The 26,319-nt window shown below is 42.2% G+C and overlaps 1 long non-coding RNA gene across 1 annotated transcript in view; it reads left to right on the top strand.

Annotated features, from left to right (window-relative positions):
- The first annotated feature begins 220 nt into the window (after positions 1 to 220).
- LOC117367363 overlaps positions 221 to 26,319 on the top strand; it is a 41,953-nt gene continuing 15,854 nt past the window's right edge. Inside the window, exons 1-2 of the long non-coding RNA XR_004540755.1 lie at positions 221 to 554; positions 8,057 to 8,189. This is a non-coding gene — a long non-coding RNA (uncharacterized LOC117367363). The remainder of the gene's footprint in view (positions 555 to 8,056; positions 8,190 to 26,319) is intronic.

Genomic DNA, 26,319 nt, shown 5'->3' with positions numbered 1-26,319 from the left:
GCTTTTGTCCTTTATTTGTTCTTCATTATTGCTGTTCCTCATTCAGTTTGAATATTTGCCATACTTTTGCCTTCCATTTCTCTATGGAAGGTACATTTGCTTCCCTCCAAGTTCCAGCAATTGTCATTCTAGCTGCCAAAAGCATGAAGTTTGTTATGTTTCTTTTGTCTAGGAGCATTGGTGTTGTCTGATTCATTAGGTTTGTAATCCCATCAGGGATTAGAGATCTGCCTGCTATCAACTCACTGTCCATTTAAGTTACTCAAGTGAAAATATGCAGGTTGTGGGACAAATTTATGAACCAGCCCTGATAAAATACAGCCCTTTTGCAAGCCTTTGATCCAGATGAAAAGTCAGCAAACCGGATTATCACCAAAGATAGCACTGTACCGTAGAAGCACCAAGAAAAATGATCAACAGGATAATTATCTGATGCCTTTGCCGTGACAATTCCCCATACTCAAATTAATTGGAAACACTTTTTAAACAGAGAATGGTGAAGTTTCTGGAATCCGGTGGACTACAGGACCAGAGGCAACATGAATTCATTAGAGGTAGGTCTTGTCAAACAAATCTGATCAATATTTTTGATTGGGTGACCAGAGAATTGGATAGAGGGGAGTGTGCTAGATGTGGTGTATTCTCATAGATTTTAGCAATGCCTTTGACAGTGTTCCACACAGACGTCTAATAAATAAACTGAGTGCCTTCAGGATGGGTTACAAAGTGATGAGCTGGGTCAAGAACCGGTTGAGTGGAAGACGACAGAAGGTAGTGGTTAATGGAGATTGCTCTGAGGAAAGGGATGTTACCTGTGGTGTGCCTCAAGGTTCTGTTCTTGGGCCTGTTCTTTTTAACATTTTTATAAGCGATATTGCTGAAGGACTGTCAGGCAAGATTTGCCTCTTTACGGATGATACCAAAATCTGCAATAGAGTAGACACCCCAGATGGTGTAAATAACATGAAGAAAGACCTGGCGAAGTTTGAAGAATGGTTTGAAATTTGGCAGCTAAAACCTAATGCTAAGAAATGCAAGGTCATGCATTTGGGCTGCAAAAACACAAAGGAACGGTACAGTTTAGGGGGTGAAGAACTTATGTGCGTGACGGAAGAGCGGGATTTGGGTGTGATTGTATGTGATGATCTTAAAGTGGCCAAACAAGTTGAAAAGGTGATGACCAAAGCTAGAAAGATGCTAGGGTGCATTGGAAGAGGTATGGCCAGTAGGAAAAAGGAGGTATTGATGCCCCTGATAAGACTCTGGTGAGACCTCATTTAGAATATTGTGTACAATTCTGGAGACCACACTTCAAAAACATATACAAAGGATGGAGTTGGTCCAGAGGAAGGCTACTTAAATGGTGCATGGTCTTTGTCAAAAGTCGTATGGAGACAGACTTAAAGATCTCAATATGTATACTTTGGAGGAAAAGTGAGAGAGGGGAGATATGATAGAGACGTTTAAATACCTACGTGGTGTAAATGTGCACGAGTCTCTTTCATTTGAAAGGAAGCTCTGGAATGAGAGGGCATAGGATGAAATTAAGAGGTGATAGGCTCAGGAGTAATCTAAAGAAATACTTTTTTACAGAAAGGGTGGTAGATGTGTGGAACAGTCTCCTGGAGGAAGTAGTGGAGACAAAGAAGGCACGTGGGATCTTTTAGAGAGAGGAAGAGATAATGGTTACTGCGGATGGGCAGACTAGACGAGCCATTTGGCCTTTATTTGCCATAATGTTTCTATAAATAGCTGGTGGGCCGCATTTCAAGCTAAAAATGAGTCCTGTATGACTCGTCCACTGCCTTCCCAAACCCCTCCCTTCATGCAAGTGCCCCTAGGAAGAATCACCCTAAGCGCGTGCATTGCTGATGGCCCCCTACTTCCCCATAGCCCTCCTCAGGCCCAACCGACTGATGTCCTAGTGGTCTAAGGGTGAGCAGTAACAATCCCCACTCACTGCTGCCAATTTCCAGCTCTGGATTCAAAAGAGCAGCCATGAGCTCTAGTAGTGGTCTCACAAAACTTCGGTGTCAGGTCAAAAGCGCGCCGGGACAAAGGCGCGCGCAGACAATTGAGCGTAGCGCGGAGGTGCGCGCCGCAGAAAATTACAGTTTTTAGGGGCTCCGACGGGGGTTTTTGTTGTGGAGCCCCCCCAGTTTACTTAATAGAGATCGTGCCGCATTGTGGGGGTGTTGTGGGGGGTTTGGGGGGTTGTAACCCCACACATTTTACTGAAAACTTTACTTTTTCCCTGTTTTTAGGGAAAAAGTTAAGTTTACAGTAAAATGTGGAGGGTTACAACCCCCCAAACCCCCCACAACGCCGGCGCGATCTCTATTAAGTAAACTGGGGGGGCTCCACAACAAAACCCCCCGTCGGAGCCCCTAAAAACTGTAATTTTCTTCGGCGCGCGCCTCTGTCTTGCGCTCAGTTGTCGGCGTGCGCCTTTGTCTTTCGCGGGGTTGTCTATGAACCCAAAACTTCCCACCAAAGTCTGGTATTGAAGTTTTCCATTACTAGCATAAGATGTTTGCAGGACAGGCGTACAGAAGCACTTACTGTGTCAGGTGAACCTGGGGGAGTCTACAGAAAGGTAGACGGGTGCATTTGGGGGTGGGTGGGTATGAAAGAAGAACAATTGGAAATGTTGGGCAAGTGTGGGAGGCAATGTACTGGGTGTAGTTTTGGCATCCCTGCCTCTCTGGTTCACTGTGTGGCTGAACTGGCCATATATACCTTGCTACATATCTGACCAAAAGCACTGCAAACAGAGAGTGAGTGAGTGAGAGAGAGAGAGAGAATGGGGGGGGGGGGGGGACTTTGGAATATTTAACAGAGAGAGTTACTATGTGAGTGTCAGTGCCCTGAGGCTGGTAGTCTTGTGTTGGCTGCAGCTGCCAGGACTGTGAGAACATTATTTTTTCATGTATGGAATCTATTATTTTTAAAGAAAACAAGTTATTTGGTTGGAAAGCTTTCTATCATTTGGCATGTAGAAGATACCACTTCAGAGAGGCAGGAGCAGAAAAGCAGCCACAACCCTTAAAGCTGAGAACTTCTGTAAAGTGTCTGATCTACAAATGCCCAAAATCTTACTGAGAGGCTCCTGGGGAAGTTTGAATTAGGTATCATTTTTTTGTATTATAACTATGACAAATCCAACCTGTAAACTGTCTGTGTGTCAATTCGGGTAAAACTTGTACTGGAAAACTTACGGTGTAAGAATAACCAGGGTAAATTACAACCAGTAAACTGCATATTATGTATATTAGTATTAGACCCTTAATATGTGTCTAGCTAGGGGAAAAAAAACTTGTATCGGAAACCTGTACTGAAATTATGGCAAATCTAGTGTAAATTACATAAGAACATAAGAATCGCCTCTGCCGAGTCAGACCACAGGTCCATCATGCCCAGCAGTCCGCTCCCGCGGCGGCTCCTTAGGTCAATGACCTGTAAGTGATCTATTACTCTAAAGCATTTGTACTGTATAGTACCCCTCTAATTATACCCTTCAATCCCCTTTCCTTCAGGAATTTGTCCAGTCCCATTTTGAAACCTAACATCGTACTCTGCTTTACTACCTCCTCCGGAAGTGCATTCCAGGTGTCCATCACCCTCTGAGTGAAGAAGAACTTCCTAGCATTTGTTCTGAATCTGTCTCCCTTCAATTTTTCCGAATGCCCTCTAGTTTTTGTTGCCCCTGCCAGTCTGAAGCATCTGTCCCTCTCTACCTTTCATGATCTTGTAAGTTTCTATCATATCCCCTCTAAGCCTCCGTTTCTCCAGGGAAAAGAGCCCCAACCTGTCCAGTCTCTCAGCATACGAAAGGTTCTTCATGCCCTTTATCATTTTTGTTGCTCTTCTCTGGACCCTCTCCAGTATCGCCATATCTTTCTTAAGGTACGGCGACCAGTATTGAATGCAGTACTCCAGATGCGGTCGCACCATCGCCCTATACAGCGGAAGGATAACCTCCTTGCTTCTGGTAGTGATACCCTTCTTGATAATGCCCAACATTCTGTTTGCCTTTTTCGAGGCCGCGGCGCATTGTGCAACTGGTTTCATTGTTTTATCCACCATAACCCCCAAGTCCCTTTCTAGGTTGCCCTCCCCCAATGGTATCCCCCCCATCGTGTAATTGTACATCGGGTTTCCTTTCCCCATGTGCATGACTTTACATTTCTCCACATTGAAGCTCATCTGCCATTTTTTAGCCCACTCACTCAGTTTGTTCAGGTCCCTTTGGAGTTCTCTACATTCCTCAACTGTACTAACCTTACCGGAGAGTTTTGTGTCATCTGCAAATTTTATAATTTCGCATTTCGTCCCTGCTTCCAGGTCATTAATAAATATATTGAATAGGAGCGGTCCCAGCACTGACCCCTGTGGGACGCCACTCGTGACCCCTTTCCAGTCAGAATAGTGACCTTTCACTCCTACTCTGATTCCTGTTTGCCAGCCAGTTTCTGATCCATCTGTGTATGTCCCCTTCCACTCCGTGGTTCCACAGTTTTCTTAGAAGGCGCTCGTGAGGCACCTGTTAACTATATACTAAGTCAAAAAAGGTATAAGTTCTGAATCGGGCTGCTGAGCTGATCACAGCTGCCTGATCACGGCAGGAGGGAGTGTTTAGGGGGAAGGGTTATTCAAGTGGGCAGACTTGTTGGGCCGATGGCCCTTTTCTGCTGTCATATTCTATATTTCTATGTAATCTTACCTGCTGCAATCCCTCTGAATTTTCCCAGCTGGAGGGTGCCCAATCCCTCCTGCTGGACATAACCCCCCCCAACCCCAACCCCCGCAATTACCGGCAGGAGGGTGCCCAATCCCTCCTTCCAGACAGAACTCCCCTGAACCCCCTTCCCCCGACTGCATACCTACCCCCCGGGCCCCCTCCATATCTCCTGGACCCCCCCCCAACTCCCACTCTAACATTAATAGATGTCTGGCCAGACAGGTTCTCCCTCCATCTGTCTGGCAGGCCTGCCTTCCTCTGGCCTGATTGGCCCAGGTGCCTAAGGCTCCTCCTTAGGTACATGGGCCAACCGAATCTTAGAATTGATGAGAATGGTATATTGCTTTGGACAAATACTATGAGGAATTCTATGGGAGTACCCACTGCAGAGATTTCAGGTGTAATTGCAGTAGAGAATATGCTTTAGGTAATGGTTATTATTTTGGGTATAGTGAAAAGTGTTATAGATAGATAGATATGAGTATAAAGTAAAAACTTGGTTTGCGAGCATAATTCGTTCTGAAAACATGCTTGTAATCCAAAACGCTCGTATATCAAAGCTAATTTCCCCATAAGAAATAATGGAAACTCCACAACCCAAAACTTTAATACAAAATATTGTATGTACATGTATTGCAGACCTTACTTGTATATCAAGTTTAAATTTAATAAAATGTTTTGCTTGTCTTGCAAAACATTTGCATATATATAATGGTTGGAATTTGATTTTATGTGATTGATGGGGAGAGTTTTTGAAGATGATTGTAAAGGAACTGTATATTACTTTTAAGTTCTGTTACCTGCCTAGATTGAGCATCGGGTGGGATATACATGTGAGATTTTGTATGACTATAGAACTCTGTTTATTGAAACATTGTACTTGCTGGTTTTTGTTGCAATTATCATTCCTATACCATATTGTTTCTTATACCCTGCAAATGTCAACTGGGAATCATTGTGGCTTACATAAGATTAATAAGATTGGCAACATAGACATTACGAATCATACCAAGACGATAATGAAAGCAGATGTGTTGTTAGCACCTTGCTAAATTGAAGATAGAAGGAGGTCTGATGTAAGCAGTTTGGGAGGCAGATCCAAATTTTGGGGCCTTGAAACTTGAAGGTGGATTCAAAGAGTGATTTCCTCTGAACTTTACATGGAGAGGGAAGAAGAAATTTATAGTGTTGAGTCATTCTTGAGTTATAGAAGGAGTGTGAAACTTGGATGGCTGAAGTTAGCCATTCGAGTTTTCTCCATATATAGCCCTGTGAACCATACATGCAATTACATTTCTATAATCTGTTTTGTGCCCAAGGGGGGAGATTTGACAGCATATAAATGTGTCAATTGCATTGTACTGTATGAATGCCAAATTAATGCTAGTTTTTACAAAACCGTGGAAGGGCTTCTTACTGTGGACTAGCGAGGAAAATGCTCCAGTGCTCATAGGAATTGAATGAGCATCGGAGCATTTACCTCTCCTGCATGTGGTAAGAAGCTTTTCTGCGGTTTAGTACAAGGAGCCCCAAATAATTGGAGTCAATGTTTCTATATTTATTTATTATTAGGATTTATTTATTGCCTTTTTGAACAAATTCACCCAAGGCAGTGTACAACAAGAATAAGCTGAGCATAGGCAATAGAAAATTACAGCAGCAAACATATTCAAATAACAGTACATAGCATGGTATCGACTACAATGAGTACAAAATGTCACCATCCGACTCCTGAAAAATCTTGAAATAAGAGACCCGATCACCCCGGCGCTGCATGCTGCCAACCACCAAATGATGTATATTCAAAGACCTAGTAATGGGCCTACATACTCTTCCATGACATGGTACCAGCCCATTTGGCCAACAAACTACTACCCTATGCCCCAAATCGACTGCTCCACTCGCAGTAAGAAAAATGATTATGCACACCCTCAGGATTTGCCCGCCACCTTGAGACTTCCTGAAAAAGATCTTACACACACTACCTACTGTGCCTCTGGAACAAGCTATCTACCCACATATGTATTGTTAGAAGGTCTACTGAACTTCAGGAAGGCAATAAAAACTCACCTCTTCCCTTGAGTGTGCACCTATCCAAATTCCCAAACCTTACAAAGAAGAGCACCAGCCTTTCGCTGTCAAGAGTCTCTAATTCTGATGTGCTTCGTCCACCATACCATGAACGACATGTCACACCTTATATTGCCCACCTTATAATGCTCTACCTTCTACCCTATGAAGTCTCCTCTTGTGATATAATATGCAAACTCCACTGTGCAAGATCCCACCATTCTAACTACTATAAACTATGTCCAACCATACCATGCTTTGTCCGACAATGCTTTGCCAGATTTTGACATACTGTCACCTTTCTCTCTCACTCTACTATACCATCTTTCATACTATAATTGCCTCACTATGTCTACTGTGCTACATTCTCATGCTATACCCACTACACAATATTTGCCATCCCATGTCTACCACACTAGGTTCTACCTTGTTACATATCATACTGTCATGTCATAAAAGGTTAGCCACACTTGTATACTATGGGCTCTTTTTTACAAAGGCGCGGTAGCGGTTTAATATGCATAATACCACGCGCTAAACCACCGGCCGTGCTAGCCGCTACCGCCTTCTCTTGAGCAGGCGGTAGTTTTTAGGCTAGCGCGGGGGTTAGCGTGTGATGAGACATTATGCGCACTGAAGCCGCTACTGTGGCTTCGTAAAAGGAGCTCCATATCTACCATGCTAAGTTTGCCATGCCATGTTTTGTATAAATACTACTAAGCTTGCCATTCTATGTATACCATGCTATGCTTGTATATATAATACAATGCTTGTCATGCTGTAGTTTGCCATGCTATGTTTTGTTATACAATGCTCGTCATGCTATTTCTCATGGTGCCACGTTGTGTTGTGTTTTGCCATGCTTTGTTAACTGTTGTGCCATCTCTGTCAGATAGTGTCCTGCCACGCCATGTTTGCCAACACCTCGTATAAAAACACTTTAATATGTATGTAAACTTGTAACCCATTCTGAGTTCCCCTGGGAGGATGGAATATAAAACCAAATAGATAAATAAATATGGTACTTACAACATCAACCCCGCCCCCAATACAAACTGAGACATTATAATAGACAACATAGGGTTTAAGCAGAGGTAAATAGTATCAGAACATTCAGATGAATTTTGGGTCTGATATTACACTGGGCTATTATCTGTTCAGGAATGACAGGGTAGCAAGAAAGGGTAGGGAGTGGCATTATATGTTAAAGATAATATTAAAGTGACATAATTGCGGGATTTACAGATAAGGAAGAGGCACTGTGGGAAAATCTGGAACGAGGAAATGGAAAATGTGTTTACATTGGTCTGATATAAAGACAGACAGAAGAAATGGACAGAGACTTAACTGAAGTCATTCAAAACATAGCAGTGAAAGAGTAAGTACTTCTACTAGGTGATTTTAATATGTTAAATGTTGATTAGGGTATCCCATTTCTGGGGGTCTTCTAGCAGTGTAGATATCCTAGATACCAGCAGGTGTTGATGGAACCCATGTGGTTTGGGGGCCATACTGGACCTGGTGCTTATCAATGGGGAGAATGTTTCTGATGTTATAGCTGATGATCATCTGCAAGCCAGTAATCACTAGAAGGTGTGGTTCAATATTAAGGAAAGTTTATTAATAAGTGAAGGTTCTAGACTTAAAAAAAAAATTAACTTTGTTGAGATGGAGGAATACATTGAGAGTGTTAGTTGGATGGGAACATCTGGAAAAAGTAAGAAAGCAGTGGTCAAAACTGAAGGGAGCTATTTTAAGGGCAACGAACCATTTTATAAGGAACACTGGAAAATAAGGCAGAATTGCTTAACAGGTTTTTCTGTTCTTTGTTCACAGACGAAGGACTAGGACTAGCCTTGGAGGTATCACTGTGCCCATCCCCTGAACTCTCCAGTCCTAGAGGGGACTGATCCCTGCACTCATCCCCTTGTCCTTCAGTCCAAAAGGTGATAGCTAAGGTTACCATTTGGCTGCAGAAAAAGAGGACGGATTGAGACGTCCGGGTTGTACTTCCATTGCATTCAATGGAAGTAAAACCCAGATGTCTCAATGTGTCCTACTTACTTCCATTGCTTTCAGTGAAAGTAAAACCCGGATGTCTCGATCCATCCTCATTTTTCTGGAGTCATAGAGTAACCCTAGTGATAGCCCCTGTGACACTGTGCCCATCCCCTGAACTCTCCAGTCCTAGGGATGACAGCCTCTGGTCCGTCCTTTGATATATCTTACCTCCGGTTTTGCATGAAACAGGATTTTATCTATCAAGTCAATAAGCAGATGCTAGCTGCAAAGGCGCCTAAGTTACTGAGTGGATTTGGAATGAATTTGTTAGTTCTGATAAAATGCTTCTTTTTCACTTAACCTTCCTGCTTCCTCACCAATAAACACAGCCTGATGGGAACAAAAAGCAGCTGGACTTTGGCACTTTATTAGGAAAGGAAGGTTAATGAAGTAAAACAGATGCAGTGTTCCCCACGGAAGGATATTACACCGATCCCAATCTGCACAGAGCCAAAGACACGACATTTTGGGATGGTTTCCTGTCTGTGCTGTGGCACGAGATGTTATAAAAGTGCAGTTAAGCTGTTGTCACCCAGCAGCATTTGAGCTATGTTGTGACTTCACAAACTACTTTTTCCCATTGAGCTTGCTCAAATGTTTAATTATATCACTGTTTTTCCACATTCAGTTATAGAACGTCCTCCCCCCAATAACCTCTTCCAATACATCTTTTCCAGACATGGAACCACCCGTTTACTAGATACAGCTATCATTTTTAAATGTTAATAGCTTTATTTTTGCCTACTGTGTAAGGGTTTTAGAATGTGAGAGAAGAATGTGTGTTCACATATTCAGGGATGCTGATGAAAGATGAGGACACCAAAGGGTCTAATCTGCAAATCATAGTTACTATGGTTACCTGGAATAATTTACCAGCAAAGGTGATAGAAACTGATACTGTAGGCATACAAGTTTATTTAAAAATTTATTTGATCGCAATATCATATTCCAATTAGAGAGTTGCGTGGGGACAGAAATCTCACCCATCCCCGCCCGTCCCCACCAGGATCCTCTCCGTCCCCACCCACCCCCGCCAGGATCCTCTCCATCCCCACCCATCCCTGTCAGGATCCTCTCCGTTCCCACCCACCCCCGCCAGGATCCTCTCTGTCCCCACCCATCCCCGCCAGGATCCTCTCCGTCCCCACCCATCCCCGCAAGGAATTATCTCCATCCCTGCCCGTCCCCATAAAAAGCAGCAATTACTTCTGACAGGATCATCAATTCCACAGTTTCATTTGTGTTTGCGCTGCTGTTTTCCTTGTGGAATCTCTTTGGTGGAACCCTTCTTTTGTTTTCTGTTCAGGTAATTAACTTATAAACTTTTACTAAGGCTGACGTGTCCATTATATTATATGGATGAACCTGCTTCCAAAGCCTTCCATCCCCGTGGGAGTCCCGTTGTCTAGAGGGGGATCCCGTGGGAGTCCCGTGAGCCAGAGGGGGGTCCCTGTGGGAGTCCCGTGGGTTAGGGGGGATTCCCGTGGGACCCCCAAGGGACCTGCGGGATTCCCGCGATCCCCGTTCCCATGCAGACCTCTAATTCCAATGCGAATTACAAATAATAATAAAAACAGGGTAAAAAAACCACACAATTGTTAAAACTATGATACTACAGGACACAAGAGGAAGACAGGTTTAATTACAATTCATAAAAAAATAAAATGAACATAGAGGTTAAGACAGTAGGTTGGGAATTGTTACCCACTTAATTTTCATTTAGAGGATTTTAGTCCACTATAGAGTGTTTGAGTTTTATAGAAAGCATCCTTAAAGAGCCTGCTTTTTAAAAGACTTTTGAACTTACTTAGTGATTTTTCTTTCCTTTTTTTTTTTTTTTTTTTAGTTCAATTTGTTTATTGAATAATGAAGAAAAGGAAAACAAAGTACATCATGTAACAAAAAAAAAACCAGAGTACAGAAATTGGCAGAGAATATCATAAGAATGCGGGATATATCTCCTCCGAGAGTACTTGTACAGAGTGCGTGATAATCGCATATTTAAAGTGATAGTAAGTAGTTGTCAATGGGAGTCCAAATATCACTTAATGAAATTAAAAGGTTAGTCTTCTTCTTATCAAAAGCATGTTGTTCATATTTTTTAAACAGGCATATAGAATTCCACCAAAAAGTAAAATTCAACATAGAAGCGGATTTCCAATTTTGCAAAATATGCATTATACCCACAGATATCAATATATCAATCAATTTGGAAGCGAGTTCCAAGTTTGAGGTGCCGTGACAGAGAAGATCGTGTCCCTCCGCGTGTAAATGAATCTTATTGAAGGACTTAGCAATTGGCTAATCAAAGGCCTGAGCAAAGAGATCCATATTCAGCTGGTGTGGTGAGACTTTTTTAGCCACCACCTGCATTATTCCTGGATATTTAATACCAGGCTATGTCTGGACACCAGCATTGAATATCTAGGTGTATTCAGCACTTAACCACTTAAGTGACACTGCATAAAGATAACATAAAAAGGGTAAAAACATAAAGGGGGTTAAGTGGCAGCCTTAAAATTAAATTAGAGCAGATATAGGCAGCCAGTGAAGACTCACTGGAATTGGTGTGATATGGTCGAATTTTGAAGCCGTATCGAGGTGGAAGACGATATCTTTTTTCTTAAAGGACCCACAGCCACAAGAGGGCATCCGTTGAAAATCAGGGGCGGGAAATTTCATGGCGACACCAGGAAGTATTTATTTCACCGAAAAGGTGGTTGATCATTGGAATGATCTTCCACTACAGGTAACTGAGGCCAGCAGCGTGCCAGATTTTAAGAAAAAAATGTGATAGGCATTTGGGATCTCTTAGGGGAAGAAGTTAGGGGGGTGGATCATTAGAGTGGGCAGACTTGATGGGCTGTGGCCCTTTTCTGCCATCATTTTCTATGTTTCTATGTTTACAGTGGCATTTTGCACCAATTGTAGTGCCCGAATTACATATTTTGGCAAACTCAAGTATAGAATGTTGCAATAATTGAGTATAGGAACAAATATTGCACTTGTAACCATTTAAAAGCCCTCCCTAGGCAAAATGTCTCTCAACTTATGAAGCAGATGAAGTTTTAAAAAAAATATTTTGCCAAAACTGCTTTTATCTGCTGTTTAAAAGACAAGGTAGAATCCAGGATAATACCCAAGTATCTACATTGGTTGGACATCGGAATCACAGTATTATCAAGTACCAGCTCATATGGAAACAAATCAAGATGTACCGTGGGCAATAGGGTATTGAGTGATTTGCGTAGGGTCACAGGGAGCAGTGTGAGTTTGAATCCATAGCCTCAAGATGCTGAGGCTGTAGCTTTAACCACTGTGCCACTCTCTCCCTCACTGGGATTAACTGCCTTTTTATGAAGAGATTCACAAAAGGCAGTGTATAACTAGTGTTACCAACTTCACGGTATTGCGGTATATAAGCTGTTATTATTATTATTATTACTATTACCAGACTTCTAGATTTACCCCAACATGTCTTCTTTTTAGAGGAATGTCCAGGCATCCGGATGGGTTTTCAAAACCCAACACTTTATCCAGATTTGAAAACCATTAAGCTCAGGGTTGCATCTGAAAGGCATCTGCGCATGTACCGATGCCCTCTAAATGCAGCCCCAAAGAGATAGGGTTTGTGTGGGGTCAGGATTGGGAGAGAGGAATGGAGCAGGGCTGTGGGTGAAACAGAGTGGGACTGGGGTGGGCAGGGCCTTGCGTCCTCTTTTTTTAGGACAAAATCTGGCAACCCAATGTATAGCAAGTTTTTCAGTGTTTTCCTTATCTGTCCTAGCAGTATTTGCCATCCCTAGCAGACTCACAATCTAACCTAGCACAATTGAGGGTTAAGTGACTTGTTCATGGTCACAACATATACAGATAGTTCCATTATAAGTTTCATTATTGGTCTCATATGGTAATAGGCAAGAGTTTAGGTGAAGAGATAAGTCTTTATTGCTGTCCTGAAATTTAGGAGTCCTTCAAGGGATCTGATTGGGGGGGGGGGGGGGGGCAGGTAGGTGATTTCAGTAACTTGCTATGAAATGGGAGTAAGATTGCTGTCTGGCGCTTTGTAGTTGGAGAGCACAATTAGGGGGTGTTTGGAGATGAGTTTCCTCCTGTGAGCAGAGTGGTCTGGTTGGCACAGTTCCAATTCCGGTGCTTTCTCCTGTTGCCTCTGCTGTAGGGTATTTTTGCACAGTCACATATTATTCACTCGACCTATGATATAGGATACTACTATCCATTCAGTCGTGTCCGACCCTTGGATATTTTGTAGGCCAGTCCTGTTTTCTATGGCTTCTTTCAATTGCTTGATATTCATTTCCATGTCATTCAGCCAATGGACCTTTGGTCTCCCCTGCTTCCTTTTATCACTGACCATTTCAAGTAGCATCTCCTGTTCAAGTGAATTCACCCTCATCACATGTCCAAAACAGGATACAATGCTGGGTTATTCTAACAATGTAAGATTGAACACTTTTCTCATGATTTGGCATTGCAGTGTGGATTGCTCTGATTCTGGTTTGGGAAAGGCTGAAAATGCTCTATAGTATTCTGTTAGCAAACAGAATATTGTAATTCGCGTCTTGTGCTGAGACCCTGCATTTCTAAGGATGAAGATCCCTCAAGAGGTTCCTACCCAATCAACCAGGTCAAGATGAACTAGCAAAAAAAAAAAAAATCCTGTTAAGCAAAATATTATTATTTCCAGCTCTTTCAAAACACTCCACAGCTTTTGAAATCTGCCAGACTTACGCATTATGAAACAAAAATAAACAGACTAGAAGGTTGCAAACTCAGCTGAGCCTTATCCTCTTTACTAGTGTCGAAATTCAGCCAAGATATGATGTGGCATGAGAACAGAGAAGATAACTCAGAGTGGTGCTCAGTGGATGTGCTTCTTATACTTGCTCTAGAGTACCTAGCCGGTCAGGGGTTCAGTAAAACCACAATCAATATATATGAGATAGACTTTCATAGGATGGAGGCAGCGCATGCAAATTTATCTCATACCTATTCAATGTGGATATGCTGCAAATCAGACTGACTAACTAGGGGGTACTCCCAGCTTGAGAAACAATTTCCTTCCACTTTCCAGCACTTTTGGTTTGCTAAGGATGGGGATAGATTGAAGAGGGGTGTACATTTGTGGGAAGAATAACCAGGCTAATTGTTGTAAGGAGCCTATTTTGTGACTTTTCTTTTTTATTTATAACCTTTTCAATTTTAAATCAAGCATACACAACTTGAAACAGATCAGAAACATTCGTAAGGAAAATCAAATAATTATACTAACAGATGTATTTTGAAACATTTAGCTAATATTTAGTCCACAATTACAGAAATCAAGAAAGGAAATTTTCAACAAATTGGAAAAAAAACTTTTTATATTAGAATGATGGTAATAGGTGACCTAACCTACAGCTGGATGGTAAGTCATTTATCATTAGAATGAGATACCAACCTTTCTTTTGGCCCTATAAAGTCTAAAAGCTGTTTGGGCTAAAAAAAAAAAAAGAAAATTCTTCCTTTGATAGGAAACATAACATTTTGTTGGAAATTTAACCAAAAAAGTAGCCCCAAGAGTGAGGACTCTTGGCCTCAGGGCCAAGAACTCCTTCCTTCGCTTCTGGGCTTTCTGAGCCAAATCTGGGAAAATTCTAACATTAGAGCCCATAAACTTATCATTAATATGTCGAAAATACAACAGAGAATATATTCCCTATCACTTTCCAAAGCCAGTGTCAGCAACATAATGGTTCTATCAGTTATCATCTCAAGGGAACTTTCCAAAAATAAGGACAAATTCATGTCCACATTATCTATTGGTTTTTCAGTAGGAGTAGATTCCCCTTGAGGTCTCTTAATACCTAGATAATAAGCCCTAACAATTGGAGGTAGATTTTCCAATGGAATGGCAAGAACCTCTTGAAAATATTTTCTTGCCATCTCTACTGGTGCGATGATGGGGCACTTAGGAAAATTCAAAAGCCTTAAGTTGTTCTTTCTCAGAGAGTTTTCAAAATTCTCCAACTTGCAGGAAATAAATTATTTTTCTTTAACCATTTCCATTTGGACAGTCTTTATTTCCTTTACATTTTCCTCTTGTTTCTCCAATTTTTCAGTTAAATTAGACAGTCACACTCCTTGCTGCTCTACTTTGGAGTAGATAGTCCCATAATCAGTTTTAATAGTTGAAAGGTTCAATTTAAGGTTGGCGTTCATGAGCACTTCCATATCTATTTTCTCTGGTCTTTTCAACTCCCCAAAACTGATAGAATTCCCTCCCGAAGCACCTCTCACCTCTCCTTCCATGGTGCTGGCATCCCTCCTCTGCTGGAATGTTGCTTTCCCTCACCGGGTAGCTGAACTCCTGTGTCTCCCTGCACCAGAACACTTCCGGGTTGGGGAGGGACTGACCTCTGCTCCGGGCTCAGAATCGCCCGGGCAGCTCCTGTGCCGAGTTCCCCTGATGAATCATGGCTCACCCCCAAGGTAGGAAGAGTTCCCTTAGCTGGACGGGCAAAAGCACTTGTAATAGTAGTTTGAACCAAGTGCTGGTGGGTCCCAAGCATCGAAGGGTTAGGGCGAGAGATCCCTTTCCTCTTTCCCGTTCTGTTGGGAGAGAGTCACTGCTTAGCGCTGGAAACTAGCATTACAAGACACTGCGCATGCTCAAGCGTCCGTCCTCCACGTCATGTTGATTTCCTTCCTGTCATCATGACTTTTCTAAGGGCGAGCCAGTAAACACATGTATATTTTCTAGAGCGAGACATTCTCACACACTTAACATATCTGCAAGAGTAATTTTATAATACGTCATCTAGGTAGGAAGCCCAAGTTGGTGACTATTTCGGGGCTATTTTATAACCTCACAAAACCAACTACAATTGTGGCTAAATAATCCCACATAAATTTATACCTGCTAAAAAACTGGAATAAATGTATGCACATATTTGATAAGATATGCACGTACAGGGTGCCCACAAACACACTCCTTGATTTTAAATGGCTACAAACCCAAAATTTATTGGAATATTATTTCACCTTTGAGGCTACAGTTTCATCAACTCATAAAGTTTCATATAGTATTACATACACTCCATGTGCACCCCACCTGTTACTCGGCAAACATTGATGCGATAATTGAGCTCGAATCAGACTCTCAGAAGCATATCCAGTGTGCTCGTGTTTATAGCTTCAATGATGCATTCCTGCTGAACATCCATAGTTGCGGGTAGTGGAGGTACGTACTCCCAAAGGAAAAAGTCACAAACAGTAATGTCCAGTGATCTCGGGGGCCACTCGAGGAACACCTGGCCATTTTGTCGTGTTCCATTGTCTGAAGGTTGTAACTTCTGCACCAATTGCAGCTTATAAGGGTGAAAGTGCAAGCAATTGTGTAAGATCTTGCTAGCCGTGCTTTTTGGGACTTGTATTTGCCTTCCTACTCACTTAACCTACGGTCCCAGATACAAAAATAACCACATGTCTTAGCTTCATATGGGTAGCATTGTGAGGTTTAGCAGACAATAACGAGAGAGTTCTATGTACTTCATTATCTTTTGGTTATTCTTAGATTGATCCAAAAAAGCACATCCCAATAAAATCCAGCTTTCTCCAGAATCAATATTACTGCTAATCCATCACTCTCTACTAGTTTCTTTTTATACTGTGGAAGAACATTTTGTGTGTGACTGAGGCACTAGGTTCACCTTCTGGGGCTGAGAAAATGTGTCTTTTGCTCTTTTTAATGTTCTTGTAACCTTTATCATCTCTGACATCACAGTGGTTTACATCAGTGACATTAGAACCCTGCTGAGCTATTAAGTGCTATAAATCAAAGGTTTAATGCTGGGAAAAATATTATAAAAGATCGGGGTGTATGGAGAGGAGGTTGAAACCGGGTCATGTGGCCAAATGCATTAAAATTCTGGCAGCTTTCAACTTTAAAAGATTTTTTTTTTAATGATGAATTCTGCTTAAACCAGCACTGGCCATTCCATTTCATTTGCTCTCAGACTCCCTTTAAATCTGTATGGGCTTCGGGGCTGTTACCGTGCGACAGCCTGTAGCGCGGCTTTGTAGAAGAGGGGGGAAGGGGGGGAATGGGGGAAATTCGGTAAGTGGAGTCCAAAGTTAGATGCCGGGATGACCCATGCTATGCTGGTATTTTGTAAAGATCACACTCTGGGCTCCTTTTACAAAACCGTGGTAGCGATTCCCGCACTGCAAATGCAATGTAGCCCCTTCAGTTCCTATGGGTTGCATTGCATTTGCCACGCTGATACTTACTATTGTGGCTCAGTAAAAAGAGCCCTTTATGTGGAACGACCTTTATAGAATACTAGCATAGTGAGCATTTCAGGCCATATTCTATATATGGCGCCCAAAAGATTAGTACTGACTAGAATGGCGCTTAACGTTATTCTAGAAAAGGTATGTACACCTTATAGAACTTTTAGGTGCACCCACTTAGGCCAAGGAAAACCAGGCATAAATACCTGCACCTAACTTGCACGCGCAACAAGAGTATTATATATAAAGTGTGCATAAATTTTAGGAATACCCATGATCTGCTCACGTTGCTGCCCTGGCCATGCACTAAAAACTGATGCATAACACTTTATAGAAAGCGCCTACCAAGTTGTATGCATAACTTCTAATTAGTGACAATTAGCATGAATTAGGAGTTAATTGTCAATTACTGACGCTTATTAGTCTTGTGAAACAATTAAAATTTGTGTTCAAATCATCAGCTGTGTGCACTGATTTGCACCCACAACTTAAAGTGCCATCTTCAGAATTTGGTGGCTAATGTCTTACTTTGCCATAATTTACTTATTCAATTTTCTATACTGTTCTCCCAGGGGAGCTCAGAACAGTTCACATGAATTTATTCAGCTACTCGAGTATTTTTCCCCATCTGTCCTGGTGGGCTCACAATCTATCTAATGTACTTAGGGCAATCAGGCAATGGGCAATCAGGCAACTCACTCAGGGTGACAAGGAACAGCATGGGTTTGAACACACAACCTCAGGGTGCCAAGGCTACAGCTCTAACCCCTGTGCCACACTCTCAGACATAGGGCTAGATTCATTAAGCCCACCGATCAAATACCGACCACTTAGCGACCCCTTTGCATCCTGATTTTCCTCCGACCTGATTCACTAACCTCTGTCCCAATCATCTTCCGATCCGCACATGCAAATGAGGGGGAATGGCATTCAAATGTAGACAGGTAGCGATTCACTAATAAAAATGAGGGACACCGACTGGGCTGACCGATCAAAAAATAAGCAACTGCTGAAGACCAGTCGCTCAGGTCCTTTCCAACTGCCCTGCTTTCTGCCAACCTGCTCTCTGCCTTGCTTCTCTGCTCTCTGCCTCGATATCCTTCTACTCTCTGCCCCGATCTCCTGCCCTTCCCTGCAGTGCAAGCCCATGGTTTTAACCCGCAGGTTAACACCACGGGCTCACGAAGTTAAAAAAAAAAAGGAAAGTAATGCTAGTTCCTCCCGACTCAAAAAAAAAGTTTCAAGCACGATGAGCATGCGCAGAGCATCTACAGGCAAAGTAGATGGTCTGCGCATGCATTAAAGAATGCTGGTGTAGAAGGACTGAGGTTGAGATAGACACTAAAGAATGTCAGTGTCTGGTATCCAGAGCAGATATTGTGATGTCATAATACCTCATTCCACCAATGCCTAAGAGCCAACCTCATCAGTGATGTCACAATGGATTTATTATCCTTTACTTGGCTCACATAAGAATCAGAGTATGAATGGGCACAACCACTGACCCTCAAGCCTTGCATTGAAGAATGCTGGTGTAGAAGGACTGAGGTTGAGAAAGACACTAAAGAATGACACAGGATTGTTCCTGCGGTTATCTGTGAGAATGGGAGCAGTGATGAATTTTGACACTGTGTCATTCTGTAGTGCATATAACTCCTAATTTGGTTGTTATCACTTAATTAGGTAATTAATTTTGGCGTAGATCTCTGATCCACACCCAAACTTGTGCACTTAACTTTGAGCAACCTATACAGAATCCAGGGGTGAGGGTGTTACTGACTTTCCTAGATTTTGTCAGTCTCTTTTCCCTTATACCTATGAAATTGGTTTTTTTTTTTGTTTTGCTTTGTTTTATTTTGTTTATAATCTGCCTTTCCCAAGACAGCTCACAATATAAACATACATAATAAAAACCATAAAATGCATATAAAACAAGGTAAGCGACCAGCGCTTTCATAAATGCAAGTTTCTTAATGCCCATATGGCATCATGCAAAATAAATGCCTCTTCAGTAATTTCTTAAACGCCTCGAGATTGCTTTGCTTTCTAACGTACAAAGGTAGCCGATTCCATTCCTGGGGGCCCCTACAGGAAAACGTAATTACACGTGATGTATTCAATCTCAATTCCCTTACAGATGGCACAAACAAGTCGCCATGATGGACAGAGCGCAACTTAGATAAAGGGACATAAGCTTGAATACTACCCACCAAACTCGCAGGAGCCAAACCGTTCAAGCACAAGTAGACCATCACAAGCAGTCTAAAGTATATACGGTCTTCCAGCTTCAGCCAATATAACTTCACATAATATTCTGTGACAGGTTCAGTCCTTCCCAAATGAACAAAGTTCTAATCACTGAGTTTTGAGCCACCTGTAACACACTCAACAGGGTTAGTGGTGAACTCAAAAGCACAAGATTACAATAGTCCAAACATGATAATACCAATGACTGCAAAATGACCCTAAAGATGCTAGTAGGCAAATATGGTCAAAGCCTAGCGAAGAGCCGCAATCTGAAAAAAGTCTTTTTTTTTTTTAAATCAAATCTTGAACATGACTTTTAAAGGTCAATTTTGAGTCCACCACAACACCTAAGTACCTAACCTCTACAGAAAGTTATGTGACATGGAACTCTTTATCACCTCAGAGCCATCTTGATAAATACTGTTCAAAACTATAGGATCGATGATCATATCCTCTTGTGAGTCTGGAAAAGTAATTATTCCCTGTTTGTTAATCTTTGATGGAACCAAGTTTGTTTACTTCATAAATATGGGGTACATTTGATTTTGTGGCTTCAGTTAGTTATGTTAGTTTCCATTCAATTTGTTCATATCCACGTTTGAATGTTGTTGGTTTTGTTGTTTATTTATAATTAATAAAGATATTGAAACTGAAATAAAATTATCTCACTCTTTTCTCTATTCGTGAATATAGGGGTAAATTTTATGTATGACACCTAAAAAATCAGCACTGAAAAAGTGCTATTCTATGAACTACGCTTAAAGTTAGATGCAGTTTATAGAATAGCACTTCGCACTCGACTTTTGGCACAGCCATTCGCACCAATGAAAATGTGATGCAAATGCCCATGACTAAGGGCTCCTTTTAATAAGATGCGATAGTGTTTTTAGCGCAAACAGAATTTTAGCGCACGCTAAACCCACGCTACATGGCTAGAACTAACACCAGCTCAATGCTGCCATTAGCGTCTAGTGCACGTGGCAATATAGCGCACTCTAAGCACGCGCTAAAACCGCTATCGCAGCTTAGTAAAAGGAGCCCTAAATTTAGGCATGGATGCCCTTATTCTATAACTATGGGCTCCTTTTACTAAGGTGCACTAGTGTTTTTAGTGCACACAGCAGATTAGCATGTGCTAACCCCACGCTAAGTGGCTAGAACTAACACCAGCTCAATGCTGCATGTAGCATGCGCTATTCCACACATTAATGCCCTAATGCAGCTTAGTAAAAGGAGCCCTATGTGCGTAACTTAAAGGAATGCTCCTGAGCCACCCATGGAGAGGTTGTCCTGGTACGAGGGCAGCGTAGGTATCTTGGAGTTATGCTTGATTCCACTTTGTCCTTTAAGGCCCAGATTAAGAATGTAATTTCTGGTTTGCTTCTCAAGCTACGTTTGGTACGGAGGTTGTGTGATTATCTCTCTGGAGGTCATTTTCGCTCGGTTGTCATCCTGTTGATAACCCCTCTGCGTGATTATTGTAACTCCATTTATCTTGGTCTGCCCAATTGTGTTTTGCAGTCGTTGCAGCTAGCACAAAAAGCTGCAGCACGTCTTACTGCTCATGCCTCCAAATATGACCATATCACACCGATACTTCGTGAGCTTCACTGGTTGCCAATCGACATGCGGGTTGAGTTTAAAGTTCTCTGCTTGATCTTCAAAGTGCTTCAGTTTAACTGTCCATTGAGTGTTCGGTCTTTGTTGCAGCGGTATCATCCTTCACGTGAGTTACGGTCCGCTGACAAAATTTGCTTGGAAGTTGCGTCATTAGCAGTGGTGCAACTTTTGAGTAATCGCAAGTCAATGCTTTCTGTCCTGGGCCCAATGCTTTGGAATGCCCTTCCTTTATCATTGCGCCAAACTACTATGCTTTTGCATTTTAGAAAAGGGTTGAAGATTTTGCTGTATGAGCGTTGTTTTGGTTCCAGCTCAGAATGTTTGAATTTTTCTGTTTTATATTTTGTATGTAATGCTGATTTGTGTTTGTTTTTAGCGTATTTTGTATGTTACTTTGTTCCTCGTCTAGATTTGTAGATAGGCAGGTTATAGATAATTTTAAATAAATAAAAGAATGCTCCTGAGCCACCCATGGCTCACCCATTTCCACACCCTCTTGTTTGATTAATGCATACAATTTACGCATGCATCCTGCACCTAAATTTATGTGCATAACTTGTAATTAATTACTATGACATGCTAATTATTAATACTAATTAGCTTGTTGTTCAATTAGTGCAAATTTGCATGTGCGGTTTTCAGCACTTTATATAGAATTAGCGGAATATTGTGTGCATATGTCTAATAGCACTATAGAAATGATTAGTAGTAGTAGTAGTAGTAGTAGTAGTAGTAATAGTCTTCCTTCCTGTCTTTCCTTCCATGGTGTGCAGAATTTATCCTGTTAAGCAATTCCCTAACCAGTCCCAAGAGATCAACACCCTTTCTTGAGCCAGACTTTAGCTTTACCCCATTCCAACATTGGATGTCACATTGGATGGGCATCATTCCTGGATTGCCTCAAACTGTGAACATTTTCTTCAGCATCTGGAAAATATGAACTAAACACTCCAATCTAGGCAAAGTGAAGACAGGACTGAGTTGGCTGGCCTGGTGGCTCAGTGACCTGAGTTCATTTACCAGCTCAGGATTTCTGCTCCCCCTGCTAGCTGGGCAATAGATGGTGCAAAAGAAGGGAATCCTAACCATTGTACAATGGTGACACCTAGTGGCTTGGATGTAAGGTCCATGATGGCAGCGCCCCCAGAAGAAGACTTGACTATGTGATTTGGGAGGGGATAAAACAAGGGGTAAAAAAAAAAGGCCCCCGATAGGTGGGCCAGATTTCAGCCCTGATTCACATTGAACTGAAAGACTGCAAAGGAGCAAGAGGAATCTGCTGGGACAAAAATGAATCCAAGACTAAGGCTCTACTAGTGTCTGAAGGCTGGTTCCCTAATGCTAAGGAGTGGCACTCCTCCTATTGCTCCAGGTTAAGTTTCTGAATTATTGCAGACTCCTCTTCTTCTAGGCTCAGCACAACATGTTGGTTCAACAACCAGAGCTTGTCATAGCATCCACTGATACCGATTACATCTCTTTGACCGAAACAAGAATCAAGCAAGGAAAATGAACTAATTTTAATCTGTTCCCACATTCTGACATCTGAATGAGGGCACCACTCCCTGACAGATAATTATCTCATGTCAACACCATGTAAAGCGAACCTTTTTTTTCATTGTTTTTCTTTCTCTTTGGTTATAAATATCCCCATGATGTAGCGTGGCTTGTGAATGATCATTTCCCTGCTCTCATACAAGACGGGAGATGAGAAGTCCCCTCTTACTAGGACTCTACATCCGGGATTTCTATGCTCAGGATGACTATAGAGTGTAGTTAAAAAGCTGTAAGACTTTACCATTTTTGTTTGCTTGCATCCTGGTTCCAGCATAAAAAGCGTTTTTCAGCTTCAGCAAATAAAACTTTTTGGTTCTTATGATAAAAGTCAAGGCCTGGAAGGCCCTGCACTAAGCAGGTTAAAAGTCAATAAACACCTTTTTGGAGGCGATTCTATAAAATAGATGCTAACATTACATTTTCCCTGCTAGCTGGAGACTCCCTCCTCAGGCAACCAGCACTATTCCAAACGGCACCACTACGTGTCCATTCCTCTCCCTATGCACCCAAGCATCCTTCTACCTTTTGCATTCACCTTTCCAACCTGTTTGGCCACCCCAAGACCATCACATATTATCATAAGAAAGTCCTGCTCCTTTGTCATGCACAAAAGTTCTTCACCTCCTAAACTGTACCGTTGCAGTTATGCAGCCCAAATGAATGACCTTGCGTTTCTTAGCATTAAATCTTAGCTGCCAAATTCTGGACCATTTCTCAAGCTTCACTAGGTCCTTCCTCATGTTATCCACATCCCTAGGGGGGTGACTACTTTATTGCAGATTTTGGTGTCACCCGCACTTCAGCGCCATAGAGCTTTACACCAGCTCTATGGCGTTGAAGTGCAAACACACGGATGTGCCAGTTATCCTGGTATTCTCTAAAGCAGAGGTGGTCAACCTTTACGTGAAGAGGGCCACATAAATGTCTGTACTAACCCTAGAGGGCTGCAACGTTACATAATGTCAGAAATGCAAAGAGCTCTATGGACCATCTCTGATAAATAAATAAGCAAAACTTGAACTACAAATGATAAAATCAAACTGCTAGAATGTATTTTAAATCACCAAAGTTCTGGTTAATGATGTTTTCTGCGTATACTTCCCATGGTCTCAGGGACTGCATAAAATTCAATGGCAGGCCACAGGTTGTGCCTTACTTATGCACCGGGATTACACCAGTTTTCAGTTGGTGTAAATCCTCGTGTCCAAAGTTTGGTGTGGAAATCATCTCTAAGAACTGCTCTATAAACATCCCATAACTTGACCCATAATTTATCCACACAGATTTTTGGCGGGGAGAGCCCAGATTTGGGGGTGCTATTTACTGAATCTAGTCCTAAATAATCAGATGCTTTCTGTATAATTGTAGGCCAGGTTAGGGGGTGGGCAGAGATTGCCCCAAAATTGATCCATAGTAACAATATTCAGTTGCTAAGTTGTAAGCCAGGGGTGTCCAACCTTTTGGCTTCCCTGAGCCGCATTGACCAAAAAAAATGTTTCTGGGGCCACACAAATGCGCAAACGCTGCAGCAAGACAGAGGAGGGAGCCAGCAAAACGGTAAACACCCAGGGGCAGCAGAGGAAAACACTGGTGCAGCACAAAATACTTCACGGGGCCGCATGTGGCCCTTGGGCCGCAGGTTGGACACCCCTGTTGTAAGCAGTCCATTTAATTTAGGTTTGCAGAACAGCAAGTGCTGGTGGAGTCACCAGCCAACATATATATTCAGCACCATCACCTACAGAGATAGAGCACTTAGAGGTCCTTTTACAAAGGCATGGTAGCGGTTTAATGCGCGGAATACCGCGTGCTAAACCGCCTGCCGCACTAGTACCTAATGCCTCCATTGACGAGGCATTAGGATTTTAGGCTACCACAGGGGTTAGTGCGTGATGAAATGTCTGACGCGCTAACCCCTGTAGCGCGCCTTGATAAAAGGAGCCCTTAATATATGGATTAAATTAAGCATCAGCACAGGTTCTTATCCTAAATAACAGACTGTGCCTTCTCAATATCAAGCCCATTGTTGGTTTCATTTTCCTGAAACAGACAGCACCTTTCCCGCTCTGGTGTAATTTTAGTCCACAAATGTTGTTGATTTCTTTTTCAATTTCCCTTTGTCCCAGACTCCATTACTTAGTTAGTTAGTTAAATGCCATCGACTCGTGCTTGAGTCCTAGCGACTTGATGAATTACAGATCTAAAAAGAGATTGGTTTTGTGCTAGTCCGTTAAAGTCCTCCAGTGTCATCCCTGTGGCAGTCTTCGCCCTCTTTGCCTGGTTCCTTCAATCTTCCCAAACGTGATGTCCTTCTCCAGTGCTCTCTCTCTTCTGATAGTGTGACCAAAATAAGACGGTCATAACTTCATCATTTGAGCGACATAGCCAATTTGTTCTCATCCAGAATTGATTTGTTAGTTCTTCTGGAGGTCCACGGCATGCATAAAATCCTTCTCCAGCACCAAAGCTCAAATGAGTCAATCTTCTTTCTGTCTTGTTTCCATAATGTCTAGCTTTTGCATCCATATTTAACCACTGAGAAAATGAGTGCATGGGCAAGTCTGATCTTCGTTTGGAGTGTTATTTCCTTGCCTTTGAATACTTTGTCAAGAGTCTTCATTGATGAGTGACCCAGTGCTAGTCTGCGGAGTATTTCTTCCATCACTTAGCATATGTTTAAATGTTGGTATATAGATTATTCGTAAGACTGGAGATGCCACTTGACAAAAAAAAGTAGCAATCCCACAGTTCACTACAGACAGATTGGGGGAGTTCCCTTTCAGTTCCCTGGGGACACATTTAGACTTAATCCTTAGAGGTCCCAGCTCACAGCTGAGCCAAAAGTTCAAACTAGTGAAACCTCTGAATGGAGGCACGCTCAGGAAGGACCTGGCACATTCAGCAAATATTCATTTCTCCAGATACCAGAAAATGACCTTATCTGAATTTGTTTGTTTTTCTTTGACTTTCTACTGCAAGGAATAGCTCTCTTTTTTTGTCCAGTGTTTTATTTTTCTCCTTGAAGAAAGACAAATTAGCAATAACATGGAAAAGATATGTTGAAGGTCTGGACTGTCACAGCTGTGAAAACACTATCTAGATTTCTGACACATGGAAAAAACAACAGTCATTTTTCAGAAACAATATCTTGTGGTAACCTCATGTCAAAAACTTTGCCCTTTTTGAACAATAGCTCACTTTAGCATAGAGATAATCTGGAAAGCTGAAGCACATTGTTGAAATATGATTTCACTATAACATTCCAGAATTACAACAGTGTTTGAAGGCATTGGAAAGGTGTTTTAAACAGGTGATTTGTTGTACATTTATAAAATACTAGTCTTTAAGCCCGTTACATTAACGGGTGCTAGAATAGATGTGTCTGTCTGTCTGTGTTTCTTTATCTCTCTCTCCTTGGCCGCTGTCTGTATCCTTCTGTCTCCCCCCTCCCCCCCCGAGCAAAGCTGTCTGCCCCCAGCACCCACCTCCCCCCCAAATGTCTCTCCATGGCCCTCTTCTGTCTTCCCCCCCAGAGCAAAGCTGTTTGCCCCAAGCACACCCCTCCTCCCAAAGCAGCCCCCTTTCCCTCTCCCGTTGACTTTCTCTCTGGCCCCCTTTCTCTGTCTGTCTTTCTGTCCCTCTCCCTGCCCCTATGTCTTTCTTTCTTTCTGTCTCCCTCCCTCCCGCTGTCTGTGTGTCATTTTCCCCCACTCCCCCTTTCCTTACCT

The sequence above is a fragment of the Geotrypetes seraphini genome, chromosome 10 (genome assembly GCF_902459505.1).
Source record: "Geotrypetes seraphini chromosome 10, aGeoSer1.1, whole genome shotgun sequence".
NCBI classification, from domain to species: Eukaryota; Metazoa; Chordata; class Amphibia; order Gymnophiona; family Dermophiidae; genus Geotrypetes; species Geotrypetes seraphini.
Note: the sequence above shows the minus strand (reverse complement) of the source record. Positions and strands in the feature narration are given on the sequence as shown.